Below are 25,574 nucleotides of genomic sequence, written 5' to 3'. Positions count from 1 at the left end.
TAGTCTTTTCATCCGAAAATTTATATGTACGATAACTTGGCTTCTCCACGTAGAAAATTTTATTTACGACGATTTCTTCAAGTGACTCGTACGTAACCCGAGAAAATTCAAAACTCACGATACTCTTTGAACAGACCTCGTGTATATATATATATATATATATATATATATATATATATATATATATAATATCTTCGAAATGGAACGCTCATCGGCGACACACAAATATATAAAAACACAGATGTAGATTTTTAGAATATAGAGACACAAAGAAAGGACACTCACAATTTGTTATTTTACGTTTCGACAGCACGGCTGTCGTCTTCAGAATCTATATATCGTCTTCAGAATATATATATATATAATATATACACACACACGAGGTACTATTTCGTGGATTAATATTTTCTTATTTGTATTTACCTATTGTATTCCATCTGACGCTTTCTATCATGTTCATCATGAAACCACTATGTTAGTGTGCGCACTATCCAAGTGTTACTTATCTGCTTAAATACGGCAAAGAGTTTGCCTATTTTACTCTTATATGTACCAACACTTTTATTTTAGCCGTTGCTTATCTTAAATTTAGTTGTAGTTATTATTAGTTCTGAACTCTTGGGTCGATACGCAACATTTATGGAGAATTAGCTGGAAGTTGAAATTTATGGAACTGAAGTTTTACTGTGTCCTCCTTTTATTGAAATGCGTAAACGGAACCCCGTCCCACCCGAAACGCAATACGTTTTGATGTTCTACTCGACTTTCACTCATTTATGATTCATAATATCAACCGAATGTCTTCAGCTTTTAAGAACCAACTCTAGATCATCAGGGTAAAATGCCTGAGCCCTGTCCTCGACACCATTTCTCTTTGAATAATTTTTTTAAAGTAAAAATTTGTGAATTCACCTGTTAAATTACCAATAAAACTATTACATTTAGGGTGACAATGCGGTATTAATAATTAACTGCTGCCGCCTTATATTTAATGATGCTGAACCCAGAAATAATCTTCATTACATTTATAATGACTAGATTATTTAATTGCTTTTTATAGATTTACCAATAGTTTGTCATATTTGGTTAATTCTAATATAGAAATATTAATTTTGCATATTTCTGCTAATCCGTTGCAAAAGAAAAATTAATATGTCATTATTGGCTATGTTCACTTTAGAATTTCTGTACTAGAGTGATTTAACCCATTTATTACCATTGAATCTATTATTTAGGAATATGAACGTACTTAAATGGTAATGAATTTGTGGTGCTTTCACACCTGTTGATTTCACTCACGAATAATGGTGTCACTGGAAGCAACACTAATCGTTTGCTGTATCCGTCCTCTATGTAATTTGGATTTAAGCGCCGTTCTCCTAAGAGTAGCCTTATTAAGTAAAGTGATATATGGTAGAAAATCTTTCGGTTACTGATTTAGGAAATCGTTTGTTTGATAGTTATATGGTCATATTTTAGGGAAGCATATTTAATAGGCGCTGTGATTCCTGTGAGTTACGCTATAGGAAGGATCCTTATCCTTGGGAGTGACAGAGGTGTCTGTTTTTCATCACACATGTTCTTCTCAGCATCTATCATCAAGTTTTCATTTGACTTTCACATTGGTGATAGTGAAATGGCATGCTCCCCAGATGCATACAAGACTGCTGAAACTCAACGCCAACTCAAAAATTCTCTCGTGTACTTTTAAAATTCACATGAATGGCTTTAATTATGGTAAAAAAGATGGTTGTTATTATAAATTTGAAAATATTTATGGAACTGAAAGTCATAGTTTTAAATTTTCATTGATGAATTTACAAAATAGAATTTGTGTTAGGCTTTAAAGTTTCATTTATTAATAAACTTGGGGGAATCAGAGATTTAGAAGCTTTAAACCAATTAATGATCGCTTCATAATGATCAATGATAAATTCATTCGACCGCAGAATAAATGCTTATTATTTATGAAAAGATGGGTTTGTATCATTATGAGTCAATCTTGAAGTTTCTTCCTTTGGCGAGGAACAAAATAAATTCACTGTGTGTGCTGTAAAATAGTTTTTGAACTGAAATGTATGCTTTCTTCCTTTGTGCGTCGAAGCTATAATGTATTAATGGCGCCGTTCACTACTATGTTAATGATGACTCATCTGATAATTTAGGCGTCTTATGTTTAAATTATCATTTAGTCATAACTGTCAATCTATTTCCCCCTTTTGATTACGAGAATCAGTGATTGATCAACAATCATTTCATTGATTTAATCAAAATTTCAGTTTCACTAACGACCGAACTTGCAACAATCTGTAGTGTAAATTTAACGTTGACAAATATAAAAATTTCCATGTAGCCAATGAAGTTGTGAATCAATTATGACTGTTGTCAATATATATTACGCTCCTACTTTAATTTAAGATACCAGTTATTAATGATAGGCTATTTTTATTGATCACTGGATCGAGCAATAAAAAGGGGAGGTGAAACCAGACCTCAGAATCATTGACGATGGACGCCCGTTGGCCTCTTGAACCAGCCATTCCCAGCCGCACGCCCTGCATTAGTTCATGCCGTAGAGTGATTTAACGGACATTTTACTTTCTCATTATCTGGCATGGATGCAGACATGCGCTTTGTGGCTCAAATATAGATTCGCCGTAATGGACTGTAGTAGCGTTGAGGATTTATAGCTATGGAAAGGTCTTGGAAGTCCTAGACGAGTTTAATGAACTAAACGAAACGTTTAGTATGTTGATGGGGTTTCCTAGGTGGTCTTTGTGCCCACCCCTTGTATCTATTTATCTCGAGGCTTATACTTTGGATGTTGGCCAGTGCTATAAGTGTCAAGAATCGTTTCAGCAAGGGCGCGGACTTTCTTCTCTTGACCGCTATGAAAGCACGAAGCACTTTGTGATTAAAATTAGATTTTTCAAGTGACAAGTGTGTAAGTGGTTGTTCAAACTGGCATGGTTTCGTATTAACTGGAATTCTGTTGGCATGATGCAAAATATGTAAATGCTTAAGACATGGGTGAATAAGACCACAGTTCACGATTATAAACGGGGAAATGTTGTTCAGTTGTCTTTGACAAGCGGTCAGAATTGGACTGATTTAGAATGTACGGGGACACAAGTTTTTGCGACTTGATATACGAGTACAAATACATTTATATGCACACCTAAATCCTTAAAGACTTCTTGATTGCGAGTTAATTTCTTGATCTTATCATGCTGAAATGCTCAAATGAGTACAATTAACTGAGGCAAGTTTTACCCATAGTAATTTTTAATATTTTACTACAGGCGTAACATTGTTTAATCGATTCGTAATGAATTGAATAACAGACACTTGCTTATTTTTTTCCAAATTTGGTGGTATAACGGAATGTTCAACTGAATGGTGCATATATAATACATAATAAACGTGATCTTAGCTATTGCAATTGTGCAGATGTTTTCTCACTCGTAGGAGCTTTATTTTTGTAGGTTTTTTTTTAAACTAGAACAAAGTAATAACCATGTCCGGTCGAATTCGAATGGGGGAAATTTTCTAAATGTTTTACAAGCATGCCTACAGCCCTACGCTTTAGTTAGAGTGTAAGTTAATGTTTAAACATTAGTGTACTGGATATTTTTCTATTTTTCCTAAAGAAATATTTCATTTTCCTAGGTTTCATCACCAATCATTCCTCTTTTGAGGTTTTTACTATTTTTTGCGTTAAGTCTTTTCTTATTTTTACTGTGCATCTATACTTACATTTTTCTCGATTTATTTTGGCCTCTATTTGTATAAATGCCGTATTAGATGTCTAGATTTGCAGTCAAGCCCAAGTTTCTTCATTACTTGAATTAAAAGTGTCCACTCCACTTTGTGAAAGGCTTTTCTAGAACAATGAAAGTGATAACTTAAGTTTTCGTGTTTAGTCCCGTGTCCATTTTCTAAAATTAATCATATGGGTATACTTGCCTCTCCGATTCCCTTGATACTTCTCTAGACAATCCAGTTTTCGTCAAATACTTTCTTCAACTTCTCTGTCATTCTGATTTTTATTAGTGAGGTAGGGATGGCCTCTGTTTATATATTTAACCAACTCATGCATTCATGGAGCTAGGTATCGCAACAGTGGTAGGTACAACAGCTAAAAAACAAACGCAAGGCAGATATATGATACATGGTATGAGGTTTGCTGACGACACCGTCGTCGTAGAAAATCCGGCAAAAGACGTGAATAAAATGTTAAGCAAAATTAAAAATTGAACCAATGGAAGATTAAAATGAGTACACAACAGCATAAAGTGATTGTGGCAACTAAGAAAGTCAGAGGAAGAGATTGTAAACCCAAGGTAAAATACATATGAATTGGTTTGGAGGGAGAAAACTAAATTGGAAGCATATTCACTGAGAATCGATGCGAGGAGATAGTAAAATGAATGAAATTTGCATAACTTCTTCACAAACAAAATAGAGGCCTTACTAATTGAAAAGCACAGCTATGTACATACTCATTGTATATATTTGTAAGGACCTAGATCAAGGGCAAAATAACCGATTCATTGTCATACGCGAAAAGAAAAAGACATCAGAACCTAGGGAATGTGGTTTTGGAGGAAAGCAGTCTTAACTAGGTTTACAAAAATATTTTTTCAAAAAAATATGAAAAAGGAAGCTAAAATTTATTGGCTGTGTAATAACATCAAAAAAAGTTTCTGGAGGAAGGAGGAGGCAGTTAAGGAGGAAAAAAGTATGACGCTGAAGGCTTTACCTCATAAGATATCATAATATCTGCGGATCTTATGCTGAGATGCAAATACTGATAAATAATAGAGGCAAATGGTTGCAGTGGCAGGCCGAAGTCTTTATGAGCGGGCGATGATCCTCTCCTTTGCATTGAAGTAATTAATTTGCTATCTTCTTTTCCGTTGCATTGATTTCAATGCCACATTTTGAATTATAGAATTAGGTACGGTTGGCATTTTCTTCATCAGTTGGGGATGAATTCATCCAGCACTATTTTAAATCAAATTATTAGTGCCTGAGGTAGGTTATAAAATCTTTTCTCCGTCAAAACCTTACGGTTGGAAGATGGAATGCCCATTCGTGGTAGGAGTTATGTAGTGTGAGAATCCCTACATTCGAACAAAATTCGCACCGAAGGAACCTTTTAACGACTAACGAAAACACCAATTATAAAAGAAACAACGCTTAATGTTTTGGGTCTTTGTTAGTTGTAATTTTGTCAGTGGCTATAAATTTAATGATCACTAATATTTGTCAAAATGTGTAATCAGATCTAATTATAGATAAAAATGTGCGCTTTAAAACACATTGAACATTCTCTAAAGGCCCAGCTTTTGTAAAAATTCAGAAAAATTTTAGTTTTTTTAACCAGTGGCGCAGAAAATGTGTTTCGAAGTGGTCCTTACTCGCATGTACTTAATCTATGGAAGTTGGACCAAAATTAATAAGTCAATTGTCAAGTAAACCGTCAAGGAAACAAAACAACCACAATTTTCTGTTCTTGGCACCTGAAGAGGCTATTCGTAGCCAGTGGCGATATGTTTACTGCCGAGGAAGTGGCAACAAGGCCAAGGGCCCTTGGAAAAGAGCCTTGAGTGATAAATAAATGTGTATATATTCCAATATTTGCTCTGTTTGAGAATGCTGAAAAGTGGGAGAAAATGATAAAAAAACTATGGATGTCCGTTCTGTTGCTCGCAAGTCTCGTCTCGGATTACCATTTACTGCGGGAAATGATACTAAAACCCTACCGCGATGCGCGTACTTCAGAATTAGAATTAGTAAAGTCGGTAGCTTGTTTATCTAAAAATTATTTCGAAAATATTTGAAGATTCATTACAACCAGGCAAATTTTTATAGATGTAGCGCAAGGCCATCCCTCAAGGCAAATTTTTTAGGTTTTTTTGGAAAGGTATCGATAGGAATACTTTTTGCATTACGCAATCGCAAAAAATATTTCCGGGTCTCTTTTGCATTCTTATGTTTTCCAATGTTTTACATTCCGTATATATTCAGGCATGAAAATTCTGAAAGTGTTCATTACGCTTTACGTACCATGATTATCATGCCTAGAAACGATCAGCTCTTGCAGTTAATCATTCGCGTGGTACAATAAATTGGAGAAATGATGCAAAAGAGTTTTTAGGAGGAAGTAGAAAAATTTTTCGTGTAACAAAGAATATTATGCTTACCATATTACCCTATCCATTGTCACTTGCAAACTGCCGCTGGAATAATACATGCATTCATCCAAAACAGGGATTTTACCTGTAGTCTGATTGAGAATTTTCCTCCGAATAAGAAAAAAATGGTTATTTGTCCATTGACCTTCTTTTTCAATACAATTTTGGCTGTATGCGTGATCAATTAGTTGACACACTATTACATTAGTTCATCCTTTCAAGATAGAATTACTCAACTTTCCTGCTTTAAGACGAACAATATTTTACCATATTGTTATCATTCAACTTGATTTACTGCATTATACTTGGGTTGATTGATAACTTCGGGAAATATTTTAATGGATGTCTGTAGTTTCGGGAAAGGTTTGCTTGTAGTAAGGCTCATCTCTCAATAGACTTCTGTTAAAGTTTCAACTATGTCGATCATATGTTTTAATTTTCATAGTCAATTGCAGCAACAAACTTAAGTTTAGTTAGAAAAATAAGTTTCTTGTAGTAATCAAACACCTCTATTTAAAAGGCTGAACACCGATATAGATCAAAGCCGAGTTGCATGAAGCTCGCGGCACTGAATTTGAGACTGTTAACAATTAGGTAAATGACTAAAAAAAAAGAGATGAGAATCGGGATGGTGCGGTGGCTTACGTACAGGCTTCCCACCTCAGAGTGCCCTGGTTCGAATCCCGATGGCGCAAGGTATTTTAGTGGTATTCTGATCCTACTTGAGGTGCTTTGTTGAGGGCACTTTGAGTGAGTACGGCGTCCGTCGGTTGAGATGTTAAGCTGCGGACCCCTTGGCACCTTTCGTTAAGAGTAAGCTAATACCCAAGCCGAGTTTATCTCCACCCTTCATCCCTTGCCTGTCCATCTCTAATGGTGCAAATGACCTTAGCCTCCCTTAAAATTAATAGTATGAATTTAAACGTGGTCGTACATCCACAAATCATAAACATCATTCGGAACGTCCAGTGGATATGAATTCCTCCGAAACGATTTACTAAATCCACGACTAGTTTTTGATTTATATCGAAGAATTAAAGTTCGTGAAATATTTAACACTACAGGCGTGTCACAGGGTACAGTCTTTTCAATTTTCTACCAAAAATTGTGTGTAAAAACAATTCAACATGATGGGTGCCGCGTTTGCTCTCAGTTGAGAATAATCGCAAAAGTGCACTCGATTCAGAAGCTGGTTTGACACTTTTCCGTTTCAATTCTGACGAGTTTCTACGATACTTAACTGTGGGCGAAACATGGATACACTATCACACTCCAGAGACAAAGGAACAGTGGTAAAAGTGGATATCTAAAGGCGATCTGGTTCCGAAAAAGGCGAAGACAGTGAAACCAGCCGACAAGGAGATGGCCGCGGCTTTCTTGGCGGCACGCGAAATCATCTCCTTCGATTACTTGCAAAACCCACCAACGATAAATGGAGAGTATTTTGCGTCGTTATAGCCCCGTTTGAGCGAAGAAATCAAAGCGTACTCTTTTGGCAAAGAAAAAATTCTCTTCCATGAAAACGTACGGGTGCAAACCTGCTAGTTTCAAAGGCAAATATTATGGAATTGAAGTTCGAATTATTAATATATCATTTGACATGGCATATTATTTCTAAATTTGAAAAAAACAGCCGGGAAAAAACGATTCGGATTGAACGAGGAGGTCATCGCTACCGCATATTCCTATATTGAGGACCTTCCGGAATCCTATTCTTGGACGGTATAAAAAAATTGGAGAAATGCTGGAAATAGTATATCAAGCTAAAAGGAGATTATGATGAAAATTGAAACGTTTTCTCTAATTCTGGTTAATGTTTTTCCCTTTAGGACTTATTGCGCAATCCACATAACCTCTCTCTTTTTTCTCTTACTATTACTCTGAAAAATGTCACCGTTATGCCACAGGGAATATCATGGAATATTTGACGAAAATTGGGTTATTGCAAAGGGGTAGGTACTTTTAAAGACCTCTAGGGAATTAGCTTTTCATTTTTGACAAATTATAAGAGAATGTAATTTGGCTGATTTGCTAATATGCCTAGTTTGCAAAATTTATCTTGCATCGGCTAAATGAAGAAATACATTCGAATCAATCAAGAACAGCAATGCAAGCCGCGGATTCTAAAGGGTCCATTCAGGGTTTTTATAACTTGATTTTATTTATATGTTGCGCCATCATTCTAAAGACTGGTGCTTTAAACTTCATTTTTATGTTGATAAATAGTTTTCATAAATTTCTAAATGAATTTTTTTTTTAGAAATGCATTTTTTATCCCACGATTTTACGATTAAACTACGAACATTAGGTTGCCTAAACTCTGAGCTAAAAAATAACCACTGTTCGCATTGCATTTCGAAACATTTGCAATATGTAACCTTTGACTAAAAATATAATAATTAGTTGACCATTGGCCCAAAAAATCTTTCAGATGTCCGGTATGGTGGTTTATTTGGTCTTTGTGCTATTAAAAAATGTTTATTTTTTATTATTACTTCATATTTCACGGAATAGCCATATCTGAAACTTTTTCCTGTTGCTAAAAGTTTTAAATACTTAAAAAGTTCAAGAATAGGAAATATATACATTCGTTTTGACCTATTTCAGTCTTCATAAAATGCGCCAGGTTTGGAAAAAATTACTTTTGCTTTCACGTTTATACGTTTTACCATTTGAAACTTTCCATCGAGGTTATGCGATTTTATCGTTTAAAATTTTAGGGCTGCCCGAAAATTTTATTTATATCGTTCTACTATTACGAGTATATTCGCAGAGGGGTCGTTGAAATAAGTTTCATCACATTTTCTTCCCGAGAATATCTTCATGTGTAATCAATTACGTTTGCTAAGAGCTCTCATGCCTGACGGGTAAAGTGGCTGTTAAAACGCAAGCGTGCACTAAAGCGGAAGATGAGAAGACAACGATAACTCATTCCCAAAGGGGCCTCCTTTGAGCGCGTGAATCTTCACCGTAGAGTGAATTTCTCACGTGACGAAATTGAGTTTCGTGTTGTCTGATGGTCTTGATTAGGTATTATTATAGGAAAATGTTTCTGCAGATTATTTTTTCCAGATCACGTAACTAAGAGGATTGAAAATCTTTCTCTGGCTCTCGAAAAATTAGTTTAATTTTAAATTAAGAAAAGAATAATAAAATTATCTGAAATTATTCCTACATCAAAGTGTTAAAATGTTCTCCACTCTTCTTAAAGTTCACCTTTTTCATAGAAAAATTTGACAGTTTAATTATATTTTGCAGTGCTATATTGAGTACATTTTTATAAAAATATACCGGCGTCATAAACTGCTTGAACCTGATCCATTGTTTAATTATATTTACTAATAAGCGTTTTCTTGATTTACAAGGAAGTGGCATACTTTTTCTGAATAATCTACCATTCATTGCATCTCAAGGCTATACATACGAGGGTCATCTGGAAAGTAGTACCCGTTCGTGAAATAAAGACACAAAAGTAAATATTAACAAACATAAAAAAATTTATTTGAAAGAGGATACTTTAAACTACTTCTCAACATAATCTCCAAGCAAATTAAGGCATTTGTCATAACGTGTGACAAGTTTCTGTATTCCTGCTGCATAGTCCTTCGCCGCCAGCTCATTGAGATACGCGAGGGACCCATCTTGCACAAATTTTTGCATAATGCAGATGGTGTTTAACAATTTCATGAACAATTGTTCGAGAAACATTGGGAAAATGCTCACAGATGTCATCAATTGTGACGCGCCGATCGTTCCTCACGAATTCGTCAACTGAGCTCACCAGTTGGTCTGTAATGACAGACGGTCTCCCCGAACGCTCATCGTCGTGTGTGTTCCCCCTCCCCATGTTGAAGTTGCGACACCACCGCCGAACAGACGACTCGTCCATTACATTGTCTCCATACACCTCCTTTAATTGGCGATGAATATCACATGGGCGAACGTTTCTTGCATTGAGGAATTGAATCACTGCCCTCACATCACAACTGGCGGCGTTCTCAATTTTTTTAAACATTGTAAACAATCACAGAAACAACACAGGCAATGCTAGCGTCACGCAACTTGGCTCAGAGAAGGCAGACAAGCCACTGAAGCTATCTGACCTCGTCCAGCGGCTACTCGCGTCGTCAGCACTTCATGCGGCACGAACGGGTACTACTTTCCGGATGACCCTCGTGTATATATATATATATATATATATATATATATATATATATATATATATATATATATATATATATATATATATATATATATAATTAGGAGTTTTTCTTTTATTTTGACATTTTCATGTAGTTTGTGTATCAATAGGCTTCAATCCTCAAATATTAAAATGCGTACATTTAAATCAAAGAGACAATTTTATTGTTTTTATGCAGTATTTACATATCTCATAATGCGTCCTTACGAGTACTCGTAAGTATATTATCTCGTAACAAACATTTTTCTTTTCAAGGCACAAAAATATGTTGTATATATTTAAAAAAAATTATTCTTTTGTTACATGAGTAATTTTATGGTATGACCCAAAATAGATGCTGTTATAAATTCACGTTAAGAATATAATCGCTGGTAAAAATAATTAAATAGTCTTCCAATAAAACTTCGGCCAGAGAGGATTGTAGAGCAATTACTGTATTTATTTGAAGATTTTGCACGACCGCTAAGCAATAGGAGTACCAAGAGAGATGTATGAAAGTCTTTATGGATTAGATAAGAAGAATATGTAGCATATACATATTAATTATAAACGTGCAAATGTACGTTCTAATGCAGTGCACGCATCACTATCATATGTAATTTGGCTGATTGACGATAATGATATTTTAGGGCTTTTAGGCCAATGGATTGAGTGAAAATTAGCAAAAAGCCATTACCTATTAAATTGATTGTTTAGTACATTGTAGTAAATCAGTCGTCATGTAGGAAGTGCAAGATTTCACCTGTGAACGGAAATACAGTTATCTTCACCTCACAAGAAATCTCTCATTACACTCTTCACACTTTCGGTTTAGACCTTTCATTTTCTCCCTCTCGTTTAGTTCCAATTCTAACCTTCACCATCTCTTCTCAAAATTCCCCCTTCCTCCATCCTCATGCTCAATTTTAATCACCTCTTGCACGACGCGCGGCTCCCCTGCTTCGTTGTAAGTGAGACAACTATAGATCGCAAACGAGCATCGCTGGTGCAGGATATTTTTGGATCCTGGGCTTGTCCTCTCCAACCCTCTTTCCCTCTTTGCTGCCTGCCCCGACTGCGTGCGGTTTTCGGTCGTCATCATCTTCTTTGCTTTTCGTTTTGTGTTTGTTTTTTTAGTTGCTTCCCCCAAGGGAGGTACCCGTGCGCTTCCGAGTGAAGCATCGCGGTTTTGGGGTCATGGCAGAAAGCGTTTCCTTTCTCGGAGCTTCGTTCAGTATAAGGAAAGGGGCATAAAACACGCATAAAAGACGCAACACAAGATAAGTGGGGGAAGGCGGAAAGGTTCCGAATTTTAAGCAGGAAATAGCTTTATCGACGTAAACCCATCCTAGCCTATGCTCAAATTTGTACGCCAGAAAACTTTTTTCATCTTGAAATCCGTACCTCTCCACCTACCCCACTAATTTTTTGCTCGAACTTATATGCGTTTAAATCTCTTTTCCGTTTGCTTACATCCGCGTGAAAATTGTTTTCCATATGGGTCGATTTTTTCGTTTTTGAATGTGTGTGTATATATATTATGCACATAAATATATAATATTCGGGTGTACTCTTTTACTATGCTCCCCTAAACGCGTTTCAAAACGCTCTATCATGTGGAGAGAATGCCTTGGCCGCTAAGTTGTCGTATTTATTCGCTCATCTCGTTTAGCTCTTTGCTTTCTCGTTTATTTTTTTGATATTTTTCGAGTAAAAAAGCCCTTCCTGTCTTGAACATCCTGCCGGATACTTGGCGCATTTTAATGAACGATTTTTAAAAGAGCATTCTCCTCAACTCATTATTTCAGTCCCTTCTCCATCGCGAACGGGTATTAGCCGTCGCTTGTATTTCAGCAGCGAGACATTGTATACCAAGAGCGTTCAATCAACCCTTTAAATTCCATTTCATTGACACGAACGTGCGAATAAAATGGTTCTATTCTTGAAGATATGAATTTTATCTGAGACTTTCGACTTGTCGTGGTGGTTGAATTTCCTGCTTGGAATATCTTAAGAGTCAGCTCCCTTTGTGAGCTAAATTGTTATTGTGGATAAATGCTAGTAAGTATCACTCCCATATGTAAGAGGTATGATTATTGTAGCCATCATCCTCAATTTCCACCGCTTGCGTTTTGTTGTGTGATAATGAATTTGGGAAAATAGGCATCTGCAGAAAATCACCAATAGATTATTAATAATGTTGGATTGGAAAAAAACTTTTCTGCGTGAATCGTTGAATAAGTCCATAGGAAATTTTGAAAAGACATTATTTTCGGCAAATTATCTTAATTTTCAACATTTTTCTTTTTTCAACTCGGTACCTCATTTCGAGTGTTTCTCTAACTTTTTTAAGCCGTCAAAAAACTAGGATTTGAAAGGTCTTTAAAATAGAAATTAAAATAGGAAAGCACGCGTTTGTTGTATCAATTGCCCTTGAAAATGAAACCACGGGATGGATATAGTTGAAACTTTAACAGCAGCATAGTGAGAGATTAGGCTTACTAAAAAAAACCTTATTCAATACTACGAGCGTAATCTCTTGGCTTTTTTTTAGGAATTATTTAATGACTTGCGTATCCTGTATACCTGAAGTATTGTGATTGTGTTTTTCCAATCTTCATACCGCAATTCGAAAATTATCTCCTATAAAGATATTTATGACGAGATTGCCATGATTAAGAGCACTGCAAAACTCACCCTTTTGGGAAATCTAATTAAGGGCAATTTCATTAGTGGGTAACTCGATAATCCTTATACATTTTGTGATTTCTCCCGATTCAAATACAAATTACTATATTATTTCTCTTTCTAGAAGAGCACTGTTTGACTCTGCTGTCGTCCATCGATTTCCCTGTGGGATACCAATTTTTACGAAATCCTCGCCATGGGAATGACGATGCTTAACTAATTAACGAGCGCTTTTCAGTTTATATTCTTAGTGACCGCAGTCGTATACAGTGCTAATTATTTCCAGTGAAAGGATATTCTGTTATATTCTCTTAATTTTTACCAAAGGAACCATGCCGCATTAATTACCATCGCCAGATATTCGTCTTAAGTCCTTTGCTGGTCATAATATTCTCATGGAGAACGCCCCATGCTTTCAGTAGCCCTGGATTAAGGCCATTTCCCCCAACGACCTGTAAGCTCTTTGCCCCATTCTATTATGAATGACTACAGCTTTTGTTTGAAGCAGAGCAATGTCACGTTTCCTGGGCATGTGTGGTCCAATCCGTAGCTACAATATCATTACCCGCTGGCCCCATTTAAGACGTGATATTCGGAGGAATTTTGATTTTCATTTTCTCTGAAATAGATTTCCACATTGTTCCGACGTATTTTCCGAAGAGTAGGAATGTAACTACTGTTAAATGGGAGTATTAAGTCATCGTAATATATTTCTTAATTGCTTTACTTTATGAACCGATATTGAAAAGGATATCGTTTTCGGTGCTAAGACTGGGTTGTACAAAAAAAATTGAACTTTTAAACTTATTTTAAATTTTATCGAATAGTATTTAAATAATAAGTATCTTTTTAAATCAAATATTGCCATATTTAATTGAATGGTTTTGCTTAATATTATGGCGTGAAGAAACATTATCACAGGTGACCATTGAATTGCTGCACGTGTGATGCTGAATGGTTTTGCCTTTGATTTTAAATGAAAAAAGCGAATCTCGGGAATAATTATTTGTTCTATCCATGTGCCTACTAATTAGTAGGTAAAAATCTCGTAAAAGAGTAGTAATTATTGATATATTATTTCAAGACTGGAGAAGCTAGTGGTTATATTTCTAATCAATAACTTTAGCGTTTATGGCCAAGACGAACTTCTACGATGAAGATAAAAATTAACGAATGAACGCCTATTATTCAGCGGATTCCTGGACAAAAGCTTCATGGGTCCGTTTGCTTGTTAGCTAACGGCTCTGAAATCTATTTTCAGGGTGCTTCGGGGCCCGCGGTGAGCCATCAAGAATTTCAACGGCCTATTCACGCTCCGTTGATCATTGGATGCGATCCTGGTGAAAAAAACATTTCCCTTTTTCTTCTGTCCTACTACTGCTGCACCTAGTTTTTCCGACTTCTTCCTTTACTCTGCTTGAACGGCATCGCCACCAATCACATTTAAGCGTCGTTTCAACAATATCGTGACGAAGCACGCGAATGGGATACGGTTCATTGAGTTTACGACACTTGCGGTTCCTTTGACTCTCTTGCGGGACGTAAAGAGAGAACTCTGCGAGGGCTTAGCGAACATGTTACAGTTTAGGGGGACCGAGAATGAAGACACGGAAGCACGTGATAAAATCGCATTACTGCTGTCGCTTTATAGAAGTATTTTCGCCCGTAAAAAAAGACCCTGAAACAATTTATTTCAACGGTTAAAATTTTTGATTGAACATGGAACAATTCCGTAAAGTGACGCTGAAACAATTCGTTTCAGGGGTAACTTCGTGGAATTGTTCCATGGCAGGGCAGGGCCTGATGAGGCTGCACCGCAGTGAGACCTGAGTTGCATTAAATTTTATTTACAAAGTGAATTTATAAAGTTTCATTTTGAAATTATTCACGATTTAAAAAGTTGGCAAATGCTTTATTGAAAACTTAGTAAAAAGTAACTTAAAGAAATCCTAGAATTGGCGGAAAAATAGAGAATTTCGAAGAATTTACATTTCGGATGTCGTTGTCTTTTCCCCATCAAATTCTCTTTTAGCAGTATTGCGCTCAAGTTATTATGTAAGTCAGAAGTACGCAGTGCGATATGAATTACGCTTCATAGAACACATTTTTAGGAGGGACTCTAGGAAAAAGAAAGGTTTCTGAACAATTTGCAATAGATTCTGTCTGTGATTTTTATCTGTCGGGAAGGCTCTATTTTCGAAATTTAAATTTAAAAATAGATGTATCCGCAGAAATGCAATTTTGGTCACAATTTTTTTGTCGTGCAATTATTTGCGAAGACAAGTAAAATCCACCGACCGAATGCCCGTATTTACTTTTAAATTATTTCTCTAAGCTTGTTCTCTATTCCAATATCGGCATTATGCGCATGCTCTTAATTACCCCAAATTTAATTTCACTAAAAATGTTGGTGAAAGATTTCAGAACATCAAATTTCCTTAATGGTAATTCTTAAAATAGTTTTTATGTGTAACTTTTGTGTGTGATTACAACTTTGTGGGACTGGTATAACTTAGTATACAAAGCTTTAGTTGACATAATTTCTAATTAAAGCACAACTTCTTTGACTACAATACTGATTTTGAAATGAGACTACGTTGCACTAGAGCTAATACTACCCTTCAGCCGACTCAGCGATTTGTAACCTTATGTTGATGTCCGCCTATGCGGTTTAATCCACTCTTGAATGGATAGCTACGGGATCATTGTACTGTGGTGATAACTTCAATTGACTCTCCTTATTCGGTCATTCTACTGTTTCAATGTGGGGAGAATATATCATACACAGTAAATAATTATTGAAGGACAAATTTGATGAACGTTTTCATGCGTCTATATCCAATAAGGCTACTGAGAAGTGGGTGTGGAAAAGAATGGAAATGGAGAATTGGACGGAAAAGAGAATAACCGAAGAAGTAATTGGCGTGGTGAGAGAGTATTGCCAGGAGATACCCGAAGGAGGCAGAAAAGGTGGATGCAAAGGAGTTGGAGAGAGAAAAATTATATGCTTGGGAGAGGGAATAAAGCGAGGGAGGAAGTATGTGATGTTGAAGAAGGGTTTATTATAGTAACGGGTGTGAAGTCAGGTTCGTTTCCGAGAGGCTATGAAGTATATTAGTATCCAGTCGGTCCATCCAAAACCTAAGTTAAACGATATTTTGCCCAGTAATAATACAAACTCAATAATCATTCATATTTTATGTTTTTCACATTGACAAAATATTGGAATTCTATCAAGATAACACATCCAGTTTCTTTCATCAGCGAAAATGCTTGAAATATTCAGTATAGTGTTTAGCTTCCGTGTATTTTTCTGCTTATTAATTAAAATGTAGAATATTCATATTTGTCACTCCTGCACAATTCCTGTAAAACATTTCCTAATTTCAAAATTGGTGATTATTAATGAATTTTCTATCCATAATTTCTTCACTTTTTATTGATTTTTTATCCCCAATTATTTGTGAAGTTTGAATATTTAAGGGCTTTTCATTTTATTTTTTAGAGTTTTCATACATTTTCACTTCAGTTACGGCAGTAAATCCCATACTATTTAATGCTTTAACAACTCATAAGAAACGTTACCACCATTGTCGGCTGCCCGAATGCATTCACGTGGGCATTGGATAACAACTATTCTCCTACAATGGCATGAATCTCCTCTTTCCGTCCTCTCCAATTCTGATTCCTAGTTCCTGTCCACAATGGGTGGTTGATTGGATAGCGCAACGACATGACCACGCGGATACATAATATGTGACCTCTGTGAAGTTGGCTCTTTGGCTACGTCTGACCTATTGTTCCCTCTTAAAGTACATGAAACGCCGGCTTTTACGGAGGGATGGCGAAGCCAGGGTGCAGAAAGCTTTACCATCCCTAGTCAACTCACTGAACGAAAACGCAGGGTTGCGTCATTGTCTTAAAATTTGCCCTCGTATTCGACCATTATAGACGAAGCTTCTAGATGCCGTTGTGCGTTTTTTAAATAAAACCTGGAAATTGTTTAATATTAGATTTGTTTCTATTTGTTTGTGTAAAGTTATATTTGCGTATATAATTTTCGGATTCTTTGTGGGCATGAAAGTTTATTCCCTTTAATCTTAGTACTTATTTACCTAATTGGAATATAAATTTTATCAATATTATCTCCAACTCACTCTTATTTATTCAGCTCACACTGGGTAATCAGTGCTTTAATAATAGGGGCATAAACTTTACTTTGATCGGTTTTAACCGAGTAAATGAACAGTTGTGGTCATAATTGTTTCGAGATATGAGAGCTTTTGATAAATCCTAGGTTTTTTAAGAAACATTCGCGAATTAAAAAAGTAATGGACAAATGAGGTGAAAAGTCACACTTTTAGCCGAATTCCACCACCACTCTCGCATATTTATTAAAAACGTTTTTCTCCCATAAATATTTTTGTCAATATTTCTGAATAAAAATTATCCAAATTGTTCCCTTACGAAGGGATGAAAGATTGGGAAAAGGTGAAATGTATTTTTACCTATATAAATGCTTTAAAATTCCCGGCATCATCAAGCATCACAGTAAAGGTCCTCTTCCAAACATGCCAGCCACGTGAAGAAGCGCGCCTACGGCTGTATTTCTTGCCTTTCGTGAGTTCACTGCAGATATTTCTTAGCCGAAGGAGTAACAAATGAAATAGAATCGTCGACTACATTAAATAATCTTGATCGATGTATCATGTATTTTCCGATGCATAAAGGAGCGAGCAGTTTAAAAAAAATAGGTGCATCTTGAACAACGTCAACTGAATATTAATTACGACAAAAATTTATTAAAATGATATGTTCCTTTTTCCGTTCTATTAATTACAAAATGCTACGACATTCAGCCAAATTAAGATAGGTTATATGTGCTGAAATCTCACCTATTAATTTTTCTTCTTGCTTGCAATAAACAATACTAGCAAGCGAGTTCCTTTCCCTGTGCTACCTTTGATTCCCTGTGTACTTCAGCTGCCACAGCAATCACACAGTCTTGGTAAAGTATATTGAGTTCAAAACGATGTGAACTTGGATTTTATGGCCAGCTGTCGAACGATCTACTCTGTCAGTAGCTTTCCGTTTATTTCAACTGTAACCTAGATATTAAAAGTTGAAATTCAATTTCCATCATTGAATTTCAAGAGACGACCAACTTTAAGGTTTCTCCTTCAAAGTAAATATCCTTTTATCTCTAGCGGAGGACTAGGCGAATGAAGGGGAGAGGTAGGTGACATACTATCATAAGATCGCCGCGTATGCATCGACGAAAGGTAGCAGACTCAGTTTGACGAATTCCTGACGAGTCCAGGCGTTTTGCATATTTGCTTGAGGGAAGATTATACAAAGGCTCTCTCTTTTGTTTCCTTACCCTTTATAGTTGGGTCGCAACCGTTCTCTTCCTTTGGAAGTCCGGCTTCTATGGATATTCATTCTTGTGTCTATTTCTGATTCTGTCACGAGATTCAACATATTTCTACAGCTTTGTCGAAAGGTCAAATGTTAGTGTTGGTTTTTGATGATACGGCGTAGGTAATGGAATGGCCGCTGGCGCTATCATCCAATAAATGAGAGAGCGTTTTGGATTCCCTTTTTAATTTATTTAATGGAATGTGTATTATACACAATCCATTATGTAAAACATCAATATGTATATAATTGCGTATTTTTATGCACACACATATATGTGTGTATATATATATATACACACAGATATATATATATATATATATATATATATATATATATATATATATATATATATATATATATATATATATATATATATATATATATAAATATTGATAAAAACATTTGAAGCGTCAACGAGATATGTGAGTGTCCTTTCTCGTCGTTTCACTGCATAAATGTTTCAATCAAAGTTCGTATATATTTGTGTAGTCCCTGAGGAGCTTTCTTTTTCGTCTAAAATATATTTAAGACCATAATTATACAATTTGATGATAAGAGGTGTGGCGTATACCAAAACGTAGGTCATATAAAAAAGGATTGGAATTATAGATGTCGTGGCTAACTTCTTCGGGGAAAGAAAGGCGAATACTCTTGGAAGCGAAAGGATTGGCATTCCAAGCATTTTTAAGCGCATCAAAAAACAGAAATGCTGAAAACCATGAATAATTAATTATTTTGCCAGCGTGTAGCATAGGTTATTTTATTTTTTTAATGTTTTGTTGACCTAGATGCATTTTATGTTATTTTAGCCAGTTATTTACCAGTTCTTAAGTAAGATAACTGTTCAATTTCAGAAAAAAATATTTAATATGCTTGCGTTCCAGAAAATTGTATTCAAAAGATTTCATTCTTTTGATAAATTTATGAATTCTGATGCATTTGACTAGTATTCGTTAGACCTTGAGATGTTCCTAACTCCTCATCTGATAACTAAATTAGTACCCTACCTATCCGTTCTCATCAGATTCCCTCTATTCTCCCTTACTAAGTCTCACTCCGTATATTCCCTTTAAAAAGTAGTGGCGCAAGTAATATTCTCTGAAGTTTTTTTGAAAACGAAAATCAAGATGTTAAAAAAAAATAAAATGAAACCCTTGAAATGAGGTTATGATTCGGCTTAGAAAATACCTGGGTGAATAATTACTGGCCTTTTTAATTATTTTTAATCTATGGAGAGAACGCATTTTTAATCACTCCATTAAAATTCACTCGGAATAGAATAAATCGGGTGATTTCTCATACTCCTCTCTCCTTTTCTATATGCAGGTATGCATGGGTTATTAAGATCACTCCTTTTGAATATAAATAAAAGCGTCAGCGTGTATTTTACTCCTCAGGATTTATATCGCCATAATCCGCAAGGTATGGGATATCTTTTGTGCAGTTTTTTACTAGTTTTATAAAAGTTTTTCACCAAATTCAATTCGTATCTGTGGAGTCAATCTCTTTGACCTCTTTTCTTTCCTCTACGTTTACGTTCAAGTTACTTTTCATGTAGTATTATGCATCGAGATTATTCATACTCTTGTTAAATTTGAATCTAGCTTACCTTGTTTTTCAATCTCTTTTCCTTTCAAAACGTATGTAAATGATAGTGCATCCCAGTTTAGTGAATGTTTTTATTTAAAACGATTTTTTTAGTTTACTTTTTTCAATGAGGAAAATAGATGAAAATTAAAGCCCTCGACTTCTTTGGATATCTGGTATAATTACTAACAAGGAAAATTTTTAGATAATGACCAAGTATATTTTCCCGAGCGTCTAATTTAATCCATATAGATATACACATAATCAAATTAATGAAGAAAAACGTTATCTCACCCTTATTTCTGTAAAACGAGGGCGCGCAGGGAGATTCGTTGTTACTGCTGTAATTCAGACTGTCCCTTCCTCATTTCTCTTGTGTACATCCTCAGCCAGTAGACGGTGACACTTGATTCCTGTAAAAATAATAATGCCATACCATTAAACATGTGTGTTTGCCTACGAAATTTTACATCGGATTAGTGTAATTTAACAATTTGTAACATGAAGATCACGTTACATTATTGAGTAACTCCATTCTTAAATTTAATATAATGTTGTAATGTAGGTATAATCCAGATATCTCATTTATTATCTAAAATTGTTTTTAATACTAACATTCTATCATAGATGGTTTTGGCCGCGCTCTTTAGCTAACAACCGCTTCATTTCTAAATCTTACTTGATATGACACAATTTGAACCCCTACAATAAAATAGGTAAAAGCTTCTTCAATTCCACAAAATGTTTCCTCTCTTCATTTCCTCCTTCATATTAATCTTATTCTCCGCCTATCTTTCTTTCCCAACATTCCCCTCTCTCGCAGCCGTCAAAATTCAGTCGTAAATCAAAATAAACTGGTTTTCACTTGTCTTGACTCTTTTGAATTTCGGTCAATAAATACAAAAAACAGTACCTCTACTTTTGTTTTCCTTACCATCCATTACTTTTCTCTTTCTTTTTAAAATCATTATTCAGGTTATTTATTCGTCACCATGATTAGTGAAATTTCTCTTCGTTAATACCCCCCAGCTGGCGGGCATTTTGATATTTTTCAATATTTGGCCTCAGTAATTAATAAAAAATCAACTGTATGTTGCATTGGTGGACTTGGAGAAAATCTTCGACGATGTGGAATGGAACAAGATGTTTGGACTGCTGGAAAAACTCGGAATAGATTACCGTGACAGTAGAATAATCTATCAACCATGCAAGAAGCAAGTAGCCACAATGTGAATGAGAGATGGAAGCCATATGGAGGCTACGATTAACAAAGGAGCTAGACAAGGATGCAGCCTCTCGCCTGTATTGTTCAACATGTACCTTTAGGAGGCAATAAGAGGAGCGCAAGGCATCAGATTAAACGGAATTAGGAACAGTGGAGAGGAGATAAACTTGCTACGCTTCGTCGACGATATTGCAAAGATTGCAGAAAACCAGGATCTTCAAAGGTCACTAAACGTATCCGATCAAGTTCTACCGAGATACAACATGCATATAAACAAGACTAAGACTAAAATTCTAGTATATGGAATACGTAGAGAAGTGGAATACAGTAGTCCCACTGAAAGGACAAAAATTAGAGCAAGCGGATTCCTTCACCTGTCCAGGATATACCATTGCATGGGACGGAAGAATTACTGCAGACATCAAACGAAGAATATCTCAAGCTAGGAGGGCATTCACAATGAAAAGGCAACTGCTGTGTTCGAAGAAGATAGAATTTAAGACGAGAAAATAATACGTGAAAAAATTCGTATGGAGCATTGCACTCTATGGATCAGAAACATGGAACAACGGAAAAATATACCAGAAAGACTAGAATCCTTCGAAACCTGATGCTGGAGGAGGATGCTTAAAATCAAATGGACGGATAAAATAAGAAATATATTATGAGGAAGATTAGACGAAGAACGGACCTTATGGAACACCGTAGAGAGAATAAGAACCAGATGAATTGACCGCACCCTGAGGCACAAAGGATTCATGAAGAATATAAAAAAAGGAAAAATAGAGGGGAAAGTCCCAAGAGGAAGTCCAAGGGATAAATACATGGGACAAATAAGGAAGAAAGTACATTGCGAAAAATACCATGAAGTAAGCAAATTAGCATCAGACAGGGTAGAATGTTGGGCTGCAGTCAACCCATCATATGAATGAACGACCAACGATGATTTCTTTTTCAACTCCTTTACCAGCTACATTTAGCTTCCGTGGCAAAATCGACGGTAGATCGCCAGGTCTCGGCCCACGCTTTCTGTTCCAGCCCCCCTTCCTCTCCTCATCCGCTTATAGGCATTCGCTTCCCCATTAATCGATTTCGCTGTTGCCGGTGCCGTCAAATGAATATGATAGTCGCCGAAACGAAATCCCAAGCTACATCGACGACGTCATACAACAACTATCGCTTCGTTCCTTGGGCATAAGTACCCACCGTACACTTAAAACTGGTAGCTTTCGAGTGGATGAGATTTCATTTTCGATGTTTTCCCGCAATACCGGGGGCTTTATGCTCAGTCATTCTTCGCTCGCTTTTTTTTGTACCGCGCGATAAAGCCTGACCTTTTGATTCAAATGTTTCCACCCGGAGAGAGATTCCTATAAATATATAGGCAGGAAGATTCATTTCCCGCCACGTTTGCGTGCTTCGATGCATAAGCCAATTCAGGGATTCCCTAAAGTCACTGACGGATATTAGCGTCAAATTAAATCCGGTCCCGGTCCCTGGTTGTTCAAGAATGATTTTCCTCCGTCCTTCTTCATAGCTAATATATATGGCGTGCAAATCTATGTAGAATATTTTATCTTTTATGCTCATCGCATCTGATATTGGACTGCTCAGTAGCATTAATGCTGTGCTAGATATCAAATGTTCTTTAACTGCCAATCAGATTTTGTGAAATTTTCGAAGTGCCGTTTAAACGAATGTATTTATAGCATACAAATCTTAGGAATGGAATGCAGCATTTATTAAAATGAAGTATGAAGAGCATGCTATTCTCTCAATGGAATTTTTACGATAGTTCTTTCAGTAGTCAATAAATCATGATATGCCAGCAGACTCAATTCCAAAAATTCCAAATTTTGAAATCCAAATTATTCTTATTTAAAGCATTATTTATACGTTAAAATTTGTATTTTATATATGTGTATATATATATATATATATATATATATATATATATATATATATAAATATTTTGTGGCTCCTAACAAAATACAAAATCCAGTACCCTACTCTAAATCAGGTCCCTCTTCATCTCTGTGTACTTATATATATATATATATATATATATATATATATATATATATATATATATATATATATATATATATATATATAGCCATATACACATATGGCTAGTTTTGTTATTAATCGTGGAATAATATCTTTAGATGAAATGTTAACAATTTATTTAAATTTTTGACTAAACTGATGCCTATATATGAGGCATTAAAACGAAAATTCATTTAAGAGATCCCTTGATATAATATTTCTTCAGTTCTCATCGTTGGATCAGGCCTTACAGGCCTGTATTACGGAAGACATGAGACAGTTGACGCAGTCTTCAAAAAGTTGTCGATTCTTTAATGTACAAAATTTCTCCAAACACAATTTCGCTCTCTTGTCAATGGATTCGAATGCAGGGATCATTTGTCTGCCATGCAATTTCCTTATTTTTCGTCCGTCTTTTAATCCTCCGCCTAAGGGTTTCTTGGAGGCGTTTGGCGACAGCGAGCTATTAAGATCCCTGTGAAAGATGGATCCTAATATCCCGCAAAATCCAAACCCATGACACTCCTTTTTTAATCTTCGTGGCATTTGATTTATTTAAGTGGAATGGCTAAAACAAAGAAACCTGCTTTCTTTATGGCCGAACTTTTTAAATATATACCAAATCTTGTCACGGATGAGAACTTCTAATACACTCTCCCAATTGGTCGTAAACAAGTGAGCCGAGGTTGGTGGTCAAAAGAGAGGATGAGTGATGACTGCTGTTATGTCAATGGAAAGGAGACGTGAGGAGAAACGATAAGCCACAGTCAGACCGTTGAGGTCTCTCAATGATTATTTCGTCACTCTCGAACGCCCAGGTTCTTAAGCTCGCTGGGTGATTTAGCAGGAAGCAATTTCATGTCCACCTCATAATTTCTCTTGTTAATATATGTTTCTTTCTCTGCTAACTCTTTTTCCTAGAAATTTGCATTAAAAGCTCAAGAATACTCGTTTGTCGGTGCTCTTACGGCTTAGATGGACGACCACCAGAAGAATTGTGGATTAATGCAAAAAGTACTGAAACACATATAATATTCTCACGAAAATTGATATGTGCGTAGTAACGTATGGTATTGGTATGCATGGTATTGACTCTACATCGCCTACCTGTCTAATTAAAAATTACATTACTTTAATTTTGGGAAAAACAGATGTAATTGTGCATTTTTAATATTTGGCGGTTGAACTTAAAACTAGTCTAAAATAAATTTTAGAACACGTTTAAAATATTAATAAGAATCCCAGTGTGTTTAAAAGCTATTCATTTCAAGCTATCAAATAAATCTTTACTACTAATATGAGATAAGCTTATTTTATAAGGGTATTGCATTAATTTGAATACTCTTCGTTAATTTAAGGACTAGGAGATAAATGACTCGTGTAGTCACAATCGACTCTATTTGAAATTACTTATCCGCTGCGATTTTAGTGTTACCCTCCATACATAACTCTCTCCAGAATTGGAATTATTTCATCTTGCTTATGGGGATTTTGCAGTGAAACAAGCTGCGCTTTCTGTTACAAGACCGATATTACTTGATTAAAATCTCGTGGAAAGTCATGCGAATAATAATTGTAACTATGCCCATTTTTGACTTGAGTGAATCAATGCACGAGTCGGTCAATTTTATAATGAGGAAGAATTAACTAAAATGAGATTTTCTCGATGACACCCCTGCTTCATTATTTTAAGATCCCAAATTACTTTAAAATAAACTTAGCACTCTATTTGCTTTTTTGTGGGTAAAGGATACCTAAAGTTTGATCGATAAATTGTGCTTGGGATGAAAAGTTCACGAGCGATCCTCTTTGCTCCTCATTTTCGTAGTCTAGTAGAAAAGAGTTCACTGTGCTGAAACAAATAATCATAAAAAGTAATAATCAAGAGAAAGATGGGTTATTGCAAACGAATGTTTTTATTTTTCCACTGTATTTCTTCGGGTCCTAATTTGAGCATTCTTTATACAGTTGCTGATACGCGGAGCTCTGTTTCGTGATTTATCATTGAATATGCGCAGAAAAAGTACTGTTCATTGCACGACTCCGCTTCTTTTTTTTGCTCAATATTAGGTTTATTAATTGCAAACGCTGTCACCTCAATATGGCTGAATGTGCATTCGAAATGGGTCCACTGTTTTCTGTTTCATCATGATATATGGCTCCATATAAACGGCTAATTAATCTATGGGTGATAACGACGTAGGTTTTTCTTTTTCCGTCCTGT

The 25,574-nt window shown here is 35.7% G+C and overlaps 1 long non-coding RNA gene across 2 annotated transcripts in view; it reads right to left on the bottom strand.

Moving 5' to 3' along the window:
• Nucleotides 1–25,574, bottom strand: part of LOC139701014 (uncharacterized) — a 246,611-nt gene that overhangs the window by 62,609 nt on the left and 158,428 nt on the right. For both annotated transcript variants that reach the window (XR_011703911.1, XR_011703910.1), the window contains exon 2: nucleotides 20,371–20,489. This is a non-coding gene — a long non-coding RNA (uncharacterized lncRNA). The remainder of the gene's footprint in view (nucleotides 1–20,370; nucleotides 20,490–25,574) is intronic.

This window comes from Hetaerina americana, unplaced genomic scaffold, assembly GCF_022747635.1.
Source record: "Hetaerina americana unplaced genomic scaffold, ioHetAmer1.1.p SCAF_11, whole genome shotgun sequence".
Classification (NCBI taxonomy): domain Eukaryota; kingdom Metazoa; phylum Arthropoda; class Insecta; order Odonata; family Calopterygidae; genus Hetaerina; species Hetaerina americana.
Note: the sequence above shows the minus strand (reverse complement) of the source record. Positions and strands in the feature narration are given on the sequence as shown.